The sequence below is a fragment of the Gallus gallus genome, chromosome 10, assembly GCF_016699485.2.
Source record: "Gallus gallus isolate bGalGal1 chromosome 10, bGalGal1.mat.broiler.GRCg7b, whole genome shotgun sequence".
Taxonomy (NCBI): Eukaryota; Metazoa; Chordata; class Aves; order Galliformes; family Phasianidae; genus Gallus; species Gallus gallus.
Genome location: NC_052541.1, coordinates 15,551,129 through 15,563,749, shown reverse-complemented (window position 1 = coordinate 15,563,749; position 12,621 = coordinate 15,551,129). Strand labels below are relative to the sequence as shown.

At 41.8% G+C, this 12,621-nt stretch overlaps 1 long non-coding RNA gene across 3 annotated transcripts in view; it reads left to right on the top strand.

Annotated features, from left to right (window-relative positions):
- LOC101748407 overlaps positions 1-12,621 on the top strand; it is a 451,745-nt gene that overhangs the window by 155,001 nt on the left and 284,123 nt on the right. For all 3 annotated transcript variants that reach the window (XR_006931068.1, XR_005862678.2, XR_005862677.2), the window contains exons 4-5: positions 8,228-8,355; positions 9,405-9,482. This is a non-coding gene — a long non-coding RNA (uncharacterized LOC101748407). The remainder of the gene's footprint in view (positions 1-8,227; positions 8,356-9,404; positions 9,483-12,621) is intronic.

Sequence of the window (12,621 nt, the reverse complement as noted above, 5' to 3'; positions counted from 1 at the left end):
CTGAAGATTGAGTTACATCCAATGCGATAGACCCCACTGGCAGCCGCGTGTTCTTAGCAGAGACATTCCTTTACCATGCCAAGTTATTTTTAAGTCTATCTGAATTTTTTTCTTAATTTTTTTAAACCATTACATAAAAGAAAGCTATCAAGTTGCTCAATCAATGTTAGTTTATTATTGCTTACCCAAGTGTTTAATAAACCTATCCCAACTCTGGACATAGCTTTAAATACTCCATTGACTGTAACAAAGCAGATTTTTCCTATCAGACCAAAGTAGCTCTATAAACTATAATTAAGCACTAATTATGAGCTCTACTGGTCAGATAGCAGAAAGCAAGGTCCATTGTGCAACTGGCAGAACTGGCAATTGAAAGAGATTATTGTTGTCAGAAATGGAATAAAACAAACAGGAAAAAAAAACCTAGGAAGAAGAGAAGATGTGCAATTGACCCAAGTAAACTTTGCTGTGTTCATGGGCTTGGGAGATTGTGGCATCATGAACACAAAACCTGAAGATGTGATGAGATAGAACAGATGCAATTAGTTTTTCTGGAAAAATCACATACTGAATTGGGTAACAGGCTGTAGAGTCACTTTGTTTGGTCTCACTCTTCTACATTGGAAGAAAGTAACTTAAAGTTCAGGACTGAAGATGTATGCCTAAAACAAAAATATTTTTGAGGCAAAAAAAAAATCTTCTTTACTATTTTACTCATTCTTGCAAAGTATTCAGGACCAGAGAGAGCTGTGTTGCTCTTGGGCTTAAGAAATAGAAAATGAAATTGAAATAGAATGAAGAATAGATTCCCTTCCTAGGAAGGGGGGAAAAAGGCCCTCTACAACAGGTGAAAAGGAAGTGTGGTTTTATAAACTCGTTCCATTTTAATGTAACTGACTTCTCTTCTAACTTAGGCTGTTTTTACACTGGCTTAACTTGATTGGCTCCAGTGGAGTTTTCAATTATGCCAGATACCACTAAAGTGTTATTAACAGCCTGCTTGGAATTTCTCTTGAATGTCTGAAGCTGCTTCTGAACTAACAACATTCTCCTTTTTTCCTCCTGCTTCGAAGTAAGATGTTCATCCTGCAGGAAACCTTGATGCCCTCTTGAAGCAGAATGCTCAAACTCAAAATGATGTGACTTCTCATATTCAAATTCTAAATTTCCATGGGAAACAGTTTCCAATTACCTCAAGTGATTGCTATGCTAGTCACAGTTCATATATTCCTAGAGCTGATACAGTTGTTCAAGAGAGCCAAAAGTCCCTTACATGCACATGAGCACGTTACAGCTTCCTGGAACACTGCTTGGGCTTTCAGGTGATGACTGGGAACTTGTCCAATATCAGAAGGTAAAGGGCAAACAAAGCCATGGAAATGACAATATTTCCTAGTAGCAGGCAGGTGCCTCTGTCCCTGACTTGTGATTGTGCCTAAAAGTAACAGCACTTCTCTCTCCTGTCTTTTATTTTTTTTCTTAAAGCAATTTGCATCTTTTGAAAGAAAGGATTAATAAATTTCAAATGTTCCTGGTGCTTCTGTGCCAACTGGCACTGGAGGGGGCCTGTAACCTTGCCCAACTGCACTATATATAATTATTAATTAGAAAGCAACCTGGGAAGCAATGATCCTCTCCCTTAGCATAAACCAGAGGAACTTACTGAAATCATGGTACAAAAGAAAATTGGTTTTCCTAGGGTACACTTGAGAGCAAACTTTATTTTACTTTGACTACTGGATCACTGTTCAGACTAGAATTATGGGAATTAATTGGAAAAACTTGGGTGCTCATTTTATAAATCAGCTGGCAGAATTCCTGCCATAATTAATGGGTCTGACTGGCACCTTTCCATAAATACACACCCATTTCCCACTGATTTCCACCACACATACATGCATTTTGCTGGAGCTCAACTTGCAAAGGGATGTATTTAAGACTTTATAACTGTCCCAATGACAGCAAGTTCTAATTTAAAACTCCTGTGTAATACTTGTTAGGAAGTTTTAATATCAAAAGGGCAGCCAAGGTCTTCCATGAGAAATTTCTAGACAGTGAAAGAAACTAATCCTTTTTAGTGATGTTTGGCTTCTCCTCTGCGGTAGCTGATCTCTGATTTCATATTTTATATCCATGGTTTGTTAATGAAATTTTCTCCTTTAAAGAGTAACCAGGCGAATAGAAAAAAATTAGCTGATACTTTGCAGTAAATGTTTGAAGTGAAATTCAAGTAGCAGCCTGAGGCTCACAGTATGTAAAACCAACTACCAAAGTTTTAGGGGGGGCTTAATCTATTTTTCCTTCTCAGGGGACCTCTGCTGTATTAAATTCTTTGGTTGAAGAGAAGCGGCCAAGTTGGCATTAGAACTGACTTAGCAATTTACATCTTTTGAAAAGGGATTAGCAGATTTCTAACATTCCTGGTGCCACTATGCCAATGGGCACTAACAGGGTTTGTAACCTCACCCATCTGCACAGGTCTACCTGAAGAGTGTTCTGGGGCTTGCTATACATTCTTCAAAGTGAAAGAGAAGAGCAAATTAAGCAGCAAGAGAATTTTAATGTCCACACATAGTGGCATCACACCACTGCAGTTTGTGGTGTACACAGAGAAGAGAGGCTTGCTTCAGGCTCATTCAGGTTAATGATTTTTTTTTAAAGAGTGTTTTAAAATCCTTTGATATATGTGAGGCAGTGTCTCCTCCCAGCACTTCTAGAATGGAAACCTGAGCTGGATTTCATTGGAGACTCAGTGTCAGGGGTGGGTTTAATCTCCAAATTTCATCCTGATTTAAGTTAGAGCAACTTGTAGCCCACTGAGGTACACTTCAGATCTGAAATTTGGCAAGTTTTTTTTTAAAACTATTTTCTTCTGAAGACGTAAAGTCAACCAGTAAGGAATAAGAAGCATGGATCAAATTTGGATGTTCAAATGTTCTTCCAAAGTTTTCCTGGAATGCATAGCAACCCCTGTTTTCAGCAAAATATTCAACATTTCTTCTGTTTACTCCCTGGTGAATGGTTGGGAGTCGCATTACGTTTTAATGTATGTTTTTATAACACTTCCAAGAAGTCTACTGATTTTCAGTTGTGAGCAAAATACAATCTTCTGTTTTGTTGGGCTAATCTTCAGTTTCTCATAGGTATATGAAAGGCTGACTGGAGGAGGAAAAAGGGTTGTGCAGAGTTTTCTGATGGTAGAACAGGCACTTTCTTAACTCCATTCTGAAGGCAGTTTAGCTTGAGTTTAGTATCACCCAATAAAGTTATTTTGCTATTGAAGATGCCCAGTTCCTTCGATTTTTAGGTAAAAACAAGAGGGTGCGACACCACTGCCATTACAGTTATGCAGACCACCAGGTAGTTCTTATCCAAAATCAGGTTCAGGGCCTCCAACTGCCAGAAAGATGGGGAACTCAGATGGTCAGAACAAACCCTTCTTAAGACTCCATGGGGAAATAACAGTGCAAATCTGTGTATCAGGTATGAGAGTGGGAGCTTATGTTATAAATAAATTTTGATGGGTGTTTGCTTGCTGCCTTCCCATACACTTTTTTATATTTCTTATGTATGTTGTCTGATATTACGTGCCTATAAAATGTCAGGTTTTTTTAATAAAAGGCCACCTGTTTGCTTTCCTTTTGACACTCCTCCAATATTCAAAGTCATATAAAGCTCTGTGGGTACTTCTGTTAGTTTAAATAAGATGGGCCAAATCCAGCCTGCACTGCTCACACCAGACAATGTGTGCAGAGTAATTGAGGATAGGATGCCAAATAACTGTAGCTGGTTTCTTTCTCCCACCAAGGTTTTTCCTGTTTGATCTACCTACTGGCTGTGGTGCGTGCGTGTGTGAGCAGAGGTAGGGGAAGTGCTTTCTGCACCTCAGTCACGAGAAAGCTCTTTGTCTTTTCTGAAATAAAAAATTGTGCCAGGAACTTCATTCAACCGCTCGTTTGGATAAATCCAGGCACCCTGGTGTCAAGTGAATAGGAAGCAATGGGAGGTCAGTGTGTCTCAGTGCCATGGGAGGAGAGGGTGGCCAGAACTCCACAGTAATCAGTGTATATGTGTCATAGAATTGTTTGAGTTGGGAGGGACCCCTAAAGCTCATCTAGTCCAACTGCCCTGCAGTGAACAGGGTATGTACATGTACAGACTGCTTATATCAATCACTGTCTAGAACATGTGTATGACATGTGCATGTGTGCAAGGCTGCTGACATGCAGAAGAAGTAGTACCTTCCATTCCCTGAACTGAGGAAGAAGAAATTTAAATTAAGAACCCTCCAAAATTACTTGCAACTATCCTGAGTTATTAGGAAGGCAAAGCAGCAGCCCAGCAGGGAGTGGACAATGTAATAACAACAAGTTTTGTGCCTAAAGGGAAGGCAGGAATGAAATCAGTAAGATCCAAGGGGGCCAGGTGAGTAAAGAGTCAGCCAAGCAAGGAGCATGAGATGCCCAGAGGCAGTGCAATGTGCTGGCAAGGAGCCATGCTGCTGGGAGAGAGCAGAGGAGTGTGAGGGGAAAGGAAGGGAGACAGCACAGCTTCGTGGGCAACAGAGAGGTCCTCTGGTAGCCCCTTGGTGCTGTGTGCAGGCACAGGAGGCACATGAAGGCAGGCGCCAAACAGGAGCCTGCTGCAAATATCTTAAGCCTATAATAGGAGAAAGGCAGGGTGAGTTTGGTTGGGGCAGCCAGCACTGAAACTGACTGTAGCCATCTCGTTTCCATCAGCCCGTGAAAGGCAACTTGAGAAGCAAGGTTTATGTTTGCCCTTGGCTGTTTCATAGGGGATTCGTTAAAGGGAATAAACTGGCAGTAGGTTCAGATGGATGTGGCTACAGGGACAAAGGCTGAATATGATGTGCTTGAAAATGACATTTGCCCGTTGCCAAGCAGATGTGGCCTGCTGGGACCTGTTGCTTTGGCACAAGGGCAGTGGGTACTGCAAGGAGAGTGAATGGAGAAGTTCATGGTCAAACCACCACCATATCCACCAAAACTGCAAACCGAGCCCAAGCAATCCCTTACTCAGGGAGATGAGATGTTTTAAGGAATATTATCAGAAGATAGCTGAGCATTTCTGGGTTCCTGGGGTGAGCTCACAGCTCTGCAGGGTCTCCTAGCTGTTCTTGGCAACCTAGCCCATGTAGAGCCACAGATGCTCAGGCCATAAAAACCTGACAATGCTTCCCTCCCAATATTGCTAGGTTATTCTCTGCTGATGTTTTCCTCACTCCTTCTGCATCAGCTTTTAAAACCCTCCCTGTTACAAGGTGTTGGTGTGGCTGTCTGTTCCCCAATGAGCTAGGAGATGCACAGAGACAATGAGAACGATCTTCATCCCCTTTCCAAAGCCCTGGCTGGTCCTCACTTTTGGCCAGATGAGTTTTCTTCCCCCGGGGCAGCAGAAAGAGAATAGCCAGGGTTGACCAGGTGGAGCGCATGATCTGCTAGAGGCAGCTCAGAACCATCAGCCATCCTGGATTTGCTTGAAAAGAAGACAGCAGAATAGGGCTGAGGGGAATTAATGGGCTTTAGGGGGTGGTGTGGCTGCTTAGGCTGCCATTGTAGGCACAGCCAGAGCCTGCTTCTTGGACTTCATGGCAGTTAGTTCTCTGATCATAGATAGCTTAGGGATCTGCAGAGCAGGTTGATTGAAGGCCTTAGGACATGTCAAGGGGAACAAGAACAGGACAGAGTGCCAGCATGCTGGGCAAATGGCAGGAAGCCTGGCTTTATCAGGATGCTGCAGGCAGGAAATGATTTGAAGTACACAGCCTTTTCTTGTAGCATGATTGAGGGAAGGGAGGAGAGCAAAAGCAGGAACAGCTGTGGCTGTATTTCAAAGTTGGTTTCCACCTTCTCTCTAGTGTTGCTGCTATTTCTTTCCCTATCAAGAAAACAAACAAACACAAAACCAATGGAAACTGCTAGACATTTCTAGCTGAAGTGATTCTTTCTTCCTCCTTCTCTGCTAATTTTAAGGCTATTGCCCCACATCAGAAATACCTGGAGAGGGTTGTTTGGAAGCCAGTATCACCTCTGTCTCTAGTTCTTATGGACAGCCAGGTTGTCCTCCCTCCACATTGCCACCCAGGATGGCCAGCTGAAAAGTTGGCTCAGATGGTCAAAATGCAGACGTGCTCTGCACCCGAGATGACAAACCCTTGGCTTTCTTCACTTTCCTTTTCCAGCCTCTCCCCTGCCTGTCTTCCTTCTGCAGTAATGTAGGAGCTTTTTCTTGGCTGTCCTCTTCCCCTTGGAGATCAAACACCAGGCTCTACTGCTGAGCTCCTGAATTTATGATAAGTACCAGCTTCTTCCAGCCTCAGTTTCCATTAAACGTGTACTCACAGGAGCTGCATTAGGACCATTTGATTTGTCTTCTGGCACCAGCTCTTTTATGAATGAGAACCATAGCAAAGGGCAAACAATCACAAAACTGGTGAGGCAAAAGTACAAGTGTTTCACTGCTCTGTATCTGATGGGAAAGTCTTTGTAGCCCTTAGGCCTGACATTAAAACTTACAAACTCCTACACTTGTAGCTGTTGTGTAAAAAGCTGTTATTGCCCTTAAAACTAGTCATTGGAGTTGAAAGATAAATATTATTCTATATCTTATTGAATAAAATATATTATATCACAGGTGATGGAGACAGATTGTCTCAATAAATTCTGATACTGTATTCGGAGGAAAAGTGGCAATAAAAATGCTGATGACTTGACACAGGGAGAATATTGAATGTCATTAACATGTTATTTCCTCTCTTCTGATATCACTGTCATGTTCTTCCCACTGTTATAATCTCTATCAGTTGTGGAGTTCTTTTTTTTATTTTTTTCATTTCGCTTGTTTGAATGAGAAAAATGACATTTTTTTCAGTCTTTTATATTACTCACTACTTGAGAAATGATTACAGATATGAGGTCACATCCTCAAATATAGAAATTAAAACGAGGTTTGATATTTAACAGTATTCTATGCATGGGCTCAAGAGGAACCCTTAAGGCTGTCACTATCATCTGATAGGTGATTACGACAAAGTCACAGCCATCTGCATGGTAATAACAGCAATATCTTGCTGTTATAAAATGCTCTGAAAGCACTTAATGAAGGTAGTTGACACTGTTCATTTAGTGACGGGGGAAGTGGAGAGCTGGGAGGCAAAGTGAGCCACCCAAGGTCATTTGGTGGTCCGGTGGCAGAGCCAGATTCCTGCGGTGTGCTCTGCCTCTACCAAGTGAAGATGTATTGCCCTACAACTGCGGTGAAACTTGATTTATTGCACACTGCAACCACTCTTCCCAGCTCATGTTGAACTGTACCTGTTAGAGCCACAGCCCAGCAAGTTTTCAGTCATTCTTTCTAGAGATACTTGTGATTTTATCTCCTGCTTCTATCTAGATATGGGCTCTGTCTGTAAATATGTATGTTTCACAGTGAGGTTTGCATAGCTGGGAATGTATTTGTGTGTAGTTATAAAATGAGCTTCTAGGAAAAACAGCAGTAAGCCTGTCTTCATCCCTATTACACATAGTAGAATAAACCCACCACTTTTCAAAAAGCTTGAATCTGCCCAGATATTCCCATTCTGTCGCTCTGTGCCAGGAAGCCTGTTGTGGTAGCCCTACGGGTAACTCAGATCAGCTTGTACCAAAGAGCATTTGGATCACGTGGGTTGTTTGGCATCCTCATGAGAGAATATGCTGTTGGCCTTGAATGATAGCAATTAAAGGTGCAAAGAAGTCGTCTGCCTATTTGCTAGAGCCAGTATCCAGGCTGGTTTCCTACTGTAATCTTGTATTTTATCCACAGCTAATTGTAAACGACTCCAGGAATAGCCACCACTTCCATTACAGGACCATTTCATGCACTGTTATAGTTTATTGTCAGATAGTTTTCAGCAATTAAATTCCAAATTGATTTCACAGTTGCACATGCTGCTTTTGTTATTTATTTTGGTCCTTACCTGTCCAAAGGAATGGCATGCCTCAGTCTTTTCACAAATAGACACTGCTGCTTGACTGAACAGATTATTTTAAGAGCCTGAAAAACAGATTTTTACCTAGAAATAGTGTGTCAGACAGCTATAACAGAGTTTAATTCTCACAAAGCCTCTGAAATAATACTGATGGATTTTGAATGGGGAAAAATACCATAGATCATTTGCTAAGTGCCACGGTGTCTACATTTTTCTATTTGTTCTGGTGTCTTGCAGGAAGGAGCGTTATTTCTCAACATAGAACACACAGAAGACAGAATTAACTCCATGATATAGCTGCATTACCACCCTGCTATTCACTTCCTGACTTCAGCTCAAGTGCCTACAGGCCCTGTCCTGCTAAGGTAATGGGAACTTTTCTGATAAGGTAGATATGGGGCCAATAAACCATAAAAGCTTTATGCCTCAATTTACCCAGGTGTAAAATGGGAATAAAATTCCCCGTGTTTTGGAAAGCACTATTGTAAAGGCAAGAGGAGCTAGCTGCTCTGTAAAGCTACAGACTAAAATACTATACAGGTGCTGAGTACAAAGCAGACCTCTAATAAAGTTCTTTGCTCAGTTTCCTACCGTTTTTCTACCATGCATCCTGGCAACATGTAGCTTCCTTTTTTTCCTTCTCTTCTTTATAACCTACGGTGGGACTTTTTGGAAGTCATTCAGTTTTGAGGTGATAGTGTATGTCCTTCTTCTTGCAGAAGGATTGGCTTTGGGACAGTTAATTCAGTGACAGGGAAAAAAAGATATTCGCACCATCTTGGCATCACATCATTATTAGCATGCAAGCAATTCCCCCTTTTTTCTTAATATATAAAGAGAACAATTGAATTTTGTGAGGCAGGGCTCTTAATCTCCACGATCAGATTCTTCACGGCAAGGAGGGGGTGTAAAAGTTTCTCTCTTGCTGTCTCTTCATGGCACATGGTCCCAGCTGTATGACTCCGTTCATGAATATGCATGAAATCAGATATGACATTGCCCTGCTCCCATTAATAATCTTGTCATCTGACTTGTGCAGCATTAAGCTTCAGCCCGTGGCTCCTCATAGCGAATGCAGCCTGAAGGAGAGGGAGGGAGGGGAGGGGAAAAAAGGCCATGCCTTTTTTTATTGGGATTAAGTGCTTGAAAATTTTGGCAGAGGGTTGCCAGGAGAGTGAGGGGAGGGAGAGAAAGAGTGAGAGAAACACACAGGGACAGAGAGACGAGAAATCCTCGATGAATGCGTTGGCTTGTTAGGAGCCCAAAGCGGTGGGTGTAATGGTATGCGAGCTGACCTTGAATATAGCCACTGTGGGTTGCCCCAGCTTTTTTGTAAAAGAAGCATTTGCAGCAGAGGTTTGGATTTCAGGCTTTGCAGTCATCAATCATCTCAGCCTATTCTCCTCTTTGACAGCTCTGTACAAGGCCTGACATTTGACACCCAAGACCCCAGGACTTACACAGAGGCACAAGCGGAGGCCCTGGGGAAGAGGTAGGGAACGGGGAGAAAAAAAACAACAAATCAGGAGAGACATTTGCCTTTTTTATTTTTTTTTCTTTCTTTTTTATTTATTTATTTTTATTTTTTAAAGAAGCTACAGAACAAATTGTAACTGTAATTGGAATTGATTTAACAGAAGAAGATCGCACTGAGTTCTGCTCCCTGCTTTGCGTAGGTTGTGCTGATAAGGTTGATCTGAGGTGGTGGGAGAAGAAAGGCAGGCATGGAGATGTTTGGGGGAGCAAGATGGGTCTCATACCCTCAGTTCTGGGATTACCCACCTATCCAAGTTGTATGCAATTTTAATACAGTTAACTTGCGCTTGAGAACTGTTAGGCTGAGCGAGTGGACCAGCCATCTCTATGAGGGTCACAGAGCTGTTGGGGGATGCAAGGGGAGCCAGGCTGCGCCAAGGCCTAGTTGCCCAGACAAAATTTCTGCAAACCTAGTTATGAAATCAAGTGAATGAGTTGCATTTCTGAGGCACTGGAACTCCAAAGGGCACAAATGAAAACCAGATATGATTTCCTAAAGCAGAGAAGCATTTTGAGGTAAGCATTTTTGTGCAAGTGTTTACTTGGACTGGTGGTTGCAGTCTTTCTAACATAGATTTTTTCTTTTTTATCATACAAATGTAACAGCATCATTCTGACCCAAGAGGTTTATTTCTGTTATGAGTCCTGTTGCAACTCTCTGTGCTGTTAAACATACTGTTTGGTGATGCATTTGAACAGGCTGCCCAGGAAGGTGGTAGAGTCACCTTTCCTGTAGGTGTTCAAGAAAAAGTGGCACTGAGGGACATGGTTCAGTGGGAGCGGATGTGATGGTTTAATGGTTGGAGTGGATGAGATCTCAGTGGTCTTTCCAACCCTAATAATTCTATGATTCTAAACTAGATAGTCCACTGGTTTCTTGTGATGCCATCCATGGCTTGCTGCTCGTCCTGTCATAAGAAGGGAGTGATTTCATGGTTTGTGGGGTGCTTCTATTGCAGATGAGTTCTATCACAAGGGAATTTGTTGTGAGCAGGTGGAATCAAGGATGATAGTGCAAGCAGGCAGGAAAGGACACAGCAAAACATTTTTCCTTGAGATTGAGCTCTGCAGTGGCACACGGTGTGTTTACATGGGTCTGGAGGCAGGTGACTAAAACTCTGCCATTTCTGCTAACTGTTGATTCAGCCCAGAAATATGCATCCAGATGGTGAATTTTGATGACACAGGAGGTCAATTTAAATAGTCTGGATGATTTTCCAGGAATGCCAGACTGTCCCATTAGGAGAGCTTAGGTAACAGAATGGTTTATTTGAAAAAAAAATTGTGCTTCCCTTCAGGAATTCCCCATACATTGCTTTTGATCTACGATGCATTTCTTTTGTCTTTCACTTTGTGCATTTGCTGTTTGCAAGCCATGATTTCACTGCCTCAGTCAACATGTGTATCAGGCAACACCGTTTCTCTTTCCTGTTTGACGACTGAGAGGTGTAGAGATAAATGAGAAGTTCGTGTACGTCAAATGTTTGGGAAGCACTTCCAGAGCATTTAGCAAACTTTCGCTTTCCATAAACAAAACTACTTGCTCAAATGAACCTTCCTGGAAAAGGGTCACACATGATGTCAAAGTGAATTAGCAGCTTTTTATGTGAATGAACATTTGCAAACATTGTTCTGCTGTCCTGCTCCAAACTAGTAATTATAGTTGCAGCTCCACATTAGGAAAATCCTAGCTCACTCTATAGGACACGCATTTACTGCCTGCAGGGGTTAGGATGAATATTTTTCCCTCCCCCACCTACAGACCAAGCTAAATGCTCTATGGACTTTGAGGGTTGCCTTCCTCTAAAGTATCAGGGTTTAGCCACTGCTGGAGGCACGATACCAAACTTGATGGACCAATTGTCTGATTCAATATGGCAATTCCTCTGCTCCTTGTATTTTTCAAACTGGCTTCTGCGTGCACATGCCCAAGCGGATGATTTATCGCCTACTCTGAGATACGCTCTTGCATAGAAAAGGGCAGGATCAAACACATTTTCTGTGTTTGTGTGTGTATGTGCATATGTGTCTAGAGAGAGACAGATATGAAGCAGCCCATCAGGGCTGTTTTCTTTCTCCACTCTGAATTTAACCCAGTGCGTGACTCCCCCTGTACCATACTGCTTTTGCATTTCCAACTTTTCATTCGATGATGCATACATTTGTAGGCTTTCTACTTTTCCAGTTTGTGTTCAGGATAGAGGAAAGTATTAGAGGATATGTATCCTACTTTACAGACCCAATGAAAATCTCACCGATACCTTTCCGCAGCTCCATACCTGACACTCTCTTTTCCCCCCTAGTTCTGCACTCAAAATGAGGAATTTGCAACATTAAAAATGAAAAGTCTTAATCTATTGGGAAATCCTTTGATCCATAAAATAAAAAAAGGGTGGTGTTTTTTTTGGGTTTTTTTTTTTGCTCATCTGTGAGTTTTTGAAAAAGATTTAGTTGAGGTTAGCTGAAAAGACCCGAAGACAGGAGCTTGAAAATGTCACCCTAGGTGAAATTAATTACTTTTAAAGAAATGAGGAAAGTGTCATTATAACACATTGCCATCAATTTGTTTTTATGGCAAAACTTCAGAATTCTTTCCCCTATAGGGGGATAAAGGAAGAAGCATGTACTGCTGGTGGTAGCACACCCATTGGCAACATTAGGATTGCTCCCCAGGCTTCCATCCCAGCTTCAGTTACAAAAAGACAATTGATTATTCTTCCATATCTGTCTATACGCTCCTATGTTTGTTTCTGTAGCCCTTAGCTGCATCCTTTTCAAAATTTGGAGTTCTGTTAGTGTAGATCCCTATTTAATCCCTAGCTATCCATTGGAAGGTCAGAAGGAGGAATAGACTGCCATTGTCCATAAGGCTAGAAGAACTTGCTTTGCATTTTTACATTCATGTTTAAATAAAAACTCCAGTTATAGATTTACAGGCATGAAAAGGAATGAATGGCAAACAGTCCAGTGAGCTGTTTCCAGCATCACAGGTACTGTGAACAAAGAAAAGTTGGGAATAATAAATAGAGTGCCAAAAAAATAGGGGGGGAAAGGGTGTGGAAATGATGAAGAGCATTAAGGTCTGGAGTGATATC